This window comes from Schistocerca cancellata, chromosome 6 (assembly GCF_023864275.1).
Source record: "Schistocerca cancellata isolate TAMUIC-IGC-003103 chromosome 6, iqSchCanc2.1, whole genome shotgun sequence".
In the NCBI taxonomy this organism is placed as follows: domain Eukaryota; kingdom Metazoa; phylum Arthropoda; class Insecta; order Orthoptera; family Acrididae; genus Schistocerca; species Schistocerca cancellata.
In genome coordinates this window covers 73299877-73307645 of record NC_064631.1, presented here as the reverse complement: position 1 = coordinate 73307645, position 7769 = coordinate 73299877, and positions in this window count along the sequence as shown.

Sequence of the window (7769 nt, the reverse complement as noted above, 5' to 3'; positions counted from 1 at the left end):
CATCGCGTGCGACAGCAGCAAGTGATTGTCTACAGCGGCCTCACAGAGCCCACAGACGGGCTTGTGATTCGTCGGCAATTGCGTAGTGGTATCGCAGATGGCGTCGTCTGCGCTGGTGGGGCCACCGTTCACATAGTAGTGTAAACATCGCGACGTCTGTCTCTGCCTCTTCTCTGCATCGAGAACTCTCTTCCGTGCACCGTGTTTAGCAAACTCAAGTGGCAGACTCTTCAAGAGAGGCGCTCTGCAATGCGGTGTAGCTTGCTGTCCAGGTTTCGAGAGGGTGCGTTTCTGGACGAGGTATCGAATATATTGCTTCCCCCTACTTATACCTCCCGAGGATATCACAAATGTAAAATGAGAGAGATTCGAGCGCGCACGGAGGCTTTCCGTCAGTCGTTCTTCCCGCGAACCATACGCGAATGGAACAGGAAAGGGAGGTAATGACAGTGGCACGTAAAGTGGCCTCCGTCACACACCGTTGGGTGGCTTGCGGAGTATAAATGTAGATGTAAATGTAGATGTAGATGTAGATGTAATGTTATATCCGCTATCACAGTTTAAGTTCTTCCGAAACATTTTTATTTTCGCAACGTCTTTAATCACAGAGTCCCAGTACACAGGAGCCTGGGTTAGAAAATTTGTTTCGTGAAACAATATTTTGTGTTGAAACTTCCCGGCAGATTAAAACTGTTTGCCGGACCGAGCCTCGAACTCGGGATCTTTGCCTATCGACGGCAAGTGCTCTACCACTTGCCTGTGAAAGGCAAAGATCCCGAGATCGAGTCTCCCTGGGATTTGTAACGTCCCTTGTGAGTGTAGAAGCAGTTACATCCGTCAGTCCACCACTACCGTTTCCGACCACTGTGCAGAACACCAACAGCATATTAAAAATGGCGAACTGGAGAAATCTATAGTTGATGATCACAGCTTTAAAAAATATATTGCTTGGCGAAAAAAAAATTTTGTTGCAGGACTATCACCACGCTTTCATTGGCACAGCTTGATTTTTTGGAGTTGACAGTCACAACTTTAACACTACCCCTCATACTGGTACTATATCTACGAAAGAAATAATACAAATGCTCGATATAAACAAGTGCCATGTTGTTGTTGTTGTGGTCTTCAGTCCTGAGACTGGTTTGATGTAGCTCTCCATGCTACTCTATCCTGTGCAAGCTTCTTCATCTCCCAGTATTTACTGCAACCTACATCCTTCCGAATCTGCTTAATGTATTCATCTCTTGGTCTCCTGTGTTCCTGTTTTTATACGTTTGGGCGCTGATGACCACGCTGTTTAGCGCCCGTAAACTTCAAACACACACACACACTCTTGGTCTCCCTCTACGATTTTTACCCTCCACGCTGCCCTTCAATGCTAAATTTGTGATCCCTTGATGCCTCAGAACATGTCCTACCAACCGGTCCCTTCTTCTTGTCAAGTTGTGCCACAAACTCCTCTTCTTCCCAATTCTATTCAATACCTCCTCATTAGTTATGAAATCTACCCATCTAATCTTCAGCAGTCTTCTGTAGCACCACATTTCGAAACCTTCTATTCTCTTCTTGTCCAAACTGTTTATGGTCCACGTTTCACTTCCATACATGGCTACACTCCATACAAATACTTTCAGAAACGACTTCCTCACATTGAAATCTATACTCGATGTTAACAAATTTCTCTTCTTCAGAAACGCTTTCCTTGCCATTGCCAGTCTACATATTATATCGTCTCTACTTCGACCATCATCAGTTATTTTTCTCTCCAAACAGCAAAACTCCTTTACTACTTTAAGTGTCTCATTTCCTAATCTAATTCCCTCAGCATCACCCGACATAATTCGACTACATTCCATTATCCTCGTTTTGCTTCTGTTGATGTTCATTTTATGTCCTCCTTTCAAGACACTATCCATTCCGTTCAACTGCTCTTCCTAGTCCTGTCTCTGACAGAATTGCAATGTCATCGGCGAACCTTAAAGTTTTTATTTCTTCTCCGTGGATTTTAATACCTACTCCGAATTTTTCTTTTGTTTCTTTTACTGTTTGCTCAATATACAGATTGAATAACATCTGGGAGAGGCAACAACCCTGTCTCACTCCCTTCCCAACTGCTGCTTCCCTTTCAGGCACCTTGATCCTTATACCAGCCATCTGGTTTCTGTAGAAATTGTAAATAGCCTTTCGCTCCCTGTATTTTACCCCTGCCACCTTCAGAATTTGAAAGAGAGTATTCCAGTCATCATTGTCAAAAGCTTTCTCAAAGTCTACAAATGCTAGAAACATAGGTTTGTCTTTCCTTAATCTTTCTTCTAACATAAGTCGTAAGATCAGTATTGCCTCACGTGTTCCAACATTTCTACGGAATCCAAACTTATCTTCCCAGAGGTCGGCTCTTACCAGTTTTTCCATTCGTCTGTAAAGAATTCGTGTTAGTATTTTGCGGCTGTGACTTATTAAACTCATAGTTCGGTAATTTTCACACATGTCAACACCTGCTTTCTTTGGGATTGGAATTATTATATTCTTCTTGAAGTCTGAGGGTATTTCGCGTGTCTCATACATCTTGCTCACCAGATGGTAGAGTTTGGCTCTCCCAAGGCCGTCAGTAGTTCTAATGGAATGTTGTCTACTCCCGAGGCCTTGTTTCGACTCAGGTCTTTCAAGTGCCACACCTCGATTGAATTCACAGCCGTGGAATGATAAGCCCACCAGCGCCTACCTGATTTCTAGGCGAACTCCACCTCACAGAATACGACACACAAACAGTTAAAATATATACACTATGCGACCGAAAGTATCCGGACACCCCTACGTTAGGCGGTGTTGAGAACTAGATGTCATGGGAGCTGGAGCCGTCAGTATAAAAGGAGAGGAGATGTATCATGTTATCAGTAGAGAAGCAGTAACAACTGAATACGTGGGTCAGGAGAGCTCAGTGACCTCCAACATGGACCTGTCATTGGATGTCACCTGAGTAACAGCGACGTTTAAACCCTTCTAAAGCTGAGCAAGTCGATTGTTGGTGATGTGTCTGTGAAGTGGAAACGCTAAGCAACAACTCCGGCTAAGTCAAGGCCAGAGAGTCCTCATGTACTTAGGGACAGGTACGGTCGAGTATTTCGCAGAGTGGTTGCAAAAAGTGGCGTGAAGTTCTACCGGGGGGGGGGGGGGGGGGCGTCCATCTGGCAAAATGACTGTGCGTTTGGCGTTGAATGGAGCATAATAGTCGAGCGGCTACTCATGAGCAAAATATTTCTGTAGTAAGTGTCAAGAAACGCTTGAGGTGGTGTAAAGAGCGAATGCCAGGAAACGTGTGATTTCTAGTGATGACTCACCCTATATCCTGTGCCAGTCCGATGGAAGGGGTTGTGTTTACTGTAGTGCGCATGAGGTGCTGTTACGGTGGGCCTGTTTTCCATGGTTAGTGTGAGGGTCCCCTTGTTGGGGGACCCTCACCAAATGCCGAAGGATAATAACACATTTTACAGTGTTGTGGGTACTGTGTACTCTAGAGGAACAGTTCGGAGATGATGATTGTATCAGCGTGACAATCGACTCTGCTGAATGAGGCAATGTTTTTTGAATTATAAAGTTCCTGAAATTGACTGGCCTGCCAGTTTCCCGACTTGAATCCAATGGAATATCGTTGGGACGGGCTAGAACGTCGAATTCGCTCCAGACCCCCACATCCAACACCACAACCTCCTCTGGTTTCACCTCCGCAGGATTATTGGGCCGCCATTACTCCACAGACATTCATACACTTCAGTTAAAGTGTCCCCAGCAGAGCTCAAGAGGTTACAAAGGCGAAAAGTGGGCACATCCCAAATTACTAACAGATGTTCAAAAATGGTTCATATGGCTCTGAGCACTATGGGACTTAACTTCTGAGGTCATCAGTCCCCTAGAACTACTTGAACCTAACTAACCTAAGGACATCACACACACCCATGCCCGAGGCAGGATTCGCACCTGCGACCGTAGCAGCAGCGCGGTGCCTAGAACCGCTCGGCCACCCCAGTCGGCACTAACAGGTGTCTGGATACTGTTGATGAGATAGTCCTGTTTCCACAATTCACAGATAGACGGCTTCCTAGCCTTTAAAGCTATGTATAGGGGAAGTACGGCGAACATGGCGGCGGCAGAGAGACTACGTCTATCACACTGCTCTGACACATGGATCACTTCAGTATATTTAGTCGTCTTTACGAAACGAACGAGGTCAGGTAACTCGTGCATTGATGAGGTTGAGCACAAGCTTCAAACTGAGCGTCTCGAATTTAAAATGAAAGCGTAGTATGTCAACAAATACATTTACTCGCTGGGACAAATTTCAGTTCCCTTCATGTTCTGCATTATGAAGGTAGTTTGATATCTTGCTACATGCTCTTAGAATAGCATCTCGTAGTGATTCTTTTTCGAACATTTTAACACCTTTATCACATTTTACTTGACAACTGGCATGTATAAAATTCTTTAATCCAATATTCAACATTGTATGGCTACACAAAAAAACTAATTTTAAAATCAGCATCTACATTCTACTCTGCAAACCACTGTGAAGTGCATGACAGAGGGTATGTGCCACTGTACCAGTTACTTGGGTCTTTTCTCGTTCCATTCATGTATGGAGTGGAAGAATACTGATTTTTTAAAATGCCTCTGTGCATGCTATAATTAACATAATCTTGTCCCCATCAGTGGCGGATGATGGCGGTTGGGGAGGAGGGGGGTGGAGGGGGGTGGAGGGAGGCAGGATGGTAATGGTGACCCACCCTAGGCCCCTGGTCCTTCGAGCTCACCCAGGGCCAGATCATTTTAATCCAACACAAGATCAAAATATGTTCAGTACCTAAGAGGTAGTTGGAATTGGAGGTTCCACATGTATGCAAAATATAAAGATAGGTATGTACTTACCTATTGTCAGGCCATGGCAATTGTCAATGGGTGTATTCAGAATTCGTACAATTTTTATAAAGTTCTGCACGGAACATAAAGTCTGTAGAATGATAACCAGTTATCTGCTAGACACAGTTATTCTACATGATAAGTTTTTTGATGCATATGTCATCCACACATGAATACTGAAATGTACAGTTTAAAAATGTGAGTGTAAATTAATGAGGACACCAAGAAAAGGAGAAACAATTTAAATTGCCTTTTTGGATATTACACTATTTTTTGGCCAGCAGAACCTTGTTTTCCACTTTCATCATGAAGACATTTCATTAGAAAACAGATGAAATTACTTAGAACTTCTGCAACTGATGAAAGATAATTCAGTTTTTTTTCTGTTTAGAACTTGAGGATTCCACCTACGGTCAAAGAGATTACCTTCCTATTTGTCAAAAGAGATACAAAATGAATTCATTTTTATTTTTGGTGAATGTGTTAAGGCAAAAATTATCTCAGTTGTAAAAAAGGATAAAAATAAGGAAATTGTTTTTGACAGCACTCCTGCTGAAAGCAGAATTGATTAAACAAACCCAATTAATCAGATATGTCCATGCAGGCAACAACATTGTGGAAGTTCTAGAACTCTTCTTAGGTTTTTTTTTTTGCATGTCGTGAAAGACTGCAGAAGCTGTGTCAAAAGATATTCAAAAGCAGCTGTAAAAAGATGGGCATTGCTCAGGGCTCAAGATTGTGACAATGCCGAATCAGAGTCAGGTGTAAATGGAGGAATACAACGAAAAATTCAAGAAGTAAATTCGAAGGCTATGTTCATAACCGCTGTGCTAGTCATTCCATAAATATTTGCAGAGTTCATGCATTCTCATGAGTTCTCTCTAGCACCATCTGTATTGGACCTGCTGAGAAGTTACACTGATGTGACAAAAGTCATCGAAGACCTCCATGTAAAATGTTGGGCCTCCTTTTGCCTGGCATAATGCAACAACTTGGTGTAGCATGGACTCAACAAATTGTTGGAAGTCCCCTGCAGAAATATTGAACCTTGCTGCCTCCATATCTGTTCTTAATTGCGAAAGTGTTGCTGGTGCAGGATTTTGTGCACGAACTGACCACTCGATTATGTCCCATAAAAGTTCAATGGGATTCACGTTAGGCAATCTGGGTGGCCAAGTCATTTGATTGAATTGCACAGAAAATTCGTCAAACCAATCGTAAACAATTTTGGGCCGGTGACATGTCATATCGTTACCCATAGAAATTTCATCATTGTTTGGGAACAAATGGCTGCAAATGGTCTCCAAGCAGCCAAATATAACTATTTCCAGTCAATGATCGGTTCAGCTGGAGCAGAGAATCCAGCGACAGTGGTAAATTCTTTAGGTCATATTACAGCAACGACTTCAAATACTTAGTGTTACCGTAAATATCTATAGGTTCCAACAGATCGTCTTGAACTGTCAGAAGCAGAAAAAGACAACCAATATTAGGTCGAAAAACAACGTTTTTAAAAGGAAAATTCAAAGCTGCACGACAAATGTAAGAATTCTGAATCCGTTTCTGTGAGAATTTAGAAGAAATTAGGCAAAAAAACCATACAGTGATACAGCAGCTACGTTTGCCTGGCAGCAAAGTTTAAAGAAGAGCCCAGACTTTAGATACCTCCTGCAAGGTCACCCCGGAAATTTCATCGCAAATTTGTTCAAGTTTAGAGACTATAGATCTTTCTTACAGTCGTCACTCTTAAATGTTACAATTTACGTCAATGCATGGAAATTATAGTTACTGCACACTATCAAGTTTCTCTTGCAGACTGACAATTAGCTTTGCTGTTTTTCATCAGACTGATTCTTCTTGTTACTGCATCTCTCCATTCATAAGTCAACTCTATAAAGTCACTCACTCTTCCAGGCTTGAAAAATACAGCTGAAAGCACTGCAGCATCACTCAGCACGAAATGTAGGAAAATACACAAACCCTCCAACATTACACAAGCAACCAAAAGGTCCAGTATGGCGGAAAATATCATGTGACTTGATTTCAGCTAATCACAAACATACATGGCAGCAACAGGCAAGGAAAAGAATGTTCAGACTTTACCTACACTGAGATTTAGCAACCTGACGACTATGGTGCCAGGTAGGGCATCTGGCCACAAAGTTAAGCACTCTTCTACAAAACAAGTTTTATACGCAAGCATCAAACTTGAGTATGATGGGTAGAAGCTCCTAGCTCCCACAGGGGCAGATAATGAGGCAAAAGTGTGTTTCATAGCCCCTGCCAAGTGGGCTGCTCTGCACCAGCCTGCTTTGTGGGTCAGCCAGTATGTCAGTTCCCAAAAAAATAGTTTTCAATCCCGTGACTTTTAGGCTGCCCTGCATGACAGGCATGTTGTGGGAGTAGTATCACTGTGCTAAATACCCCTGTTTTGCTGAGGCTACACATGTGGATGGATGGACGCAGCTGGGGGAAGTATGAGGTGGATGGAGAAAGATTGAATGGATAGTGGAGTTAGGAAGAGGTGAATAAGAGAGATAGGGTCATCGACAGAGAGAGGGAGTGAGGGAATGGACAGAGGAAGGGTCAAGGATGACAAGGACTGACAGAGGCGATGGTGGTGATGGTTAGGGAGAAAAAGGAGGGGGCGATGAACAGGGAGAGGTTGGGTTTAGGAGGTGGATAGGTAGAAGGGGCGAGGTGTTAATGGACAGAGAGAGCAGAGACAAGGATATGGAGCTAATGGAGCTAGAGGGGAAGCAAGAGGTGATGAAGAGAAAGACAGAGTGGGGGGAGTGGTGGATGGACAGAGAGAGAGGGGGGATGAGATGGACAGAGCGAAAGGAGTGGAGGAGATT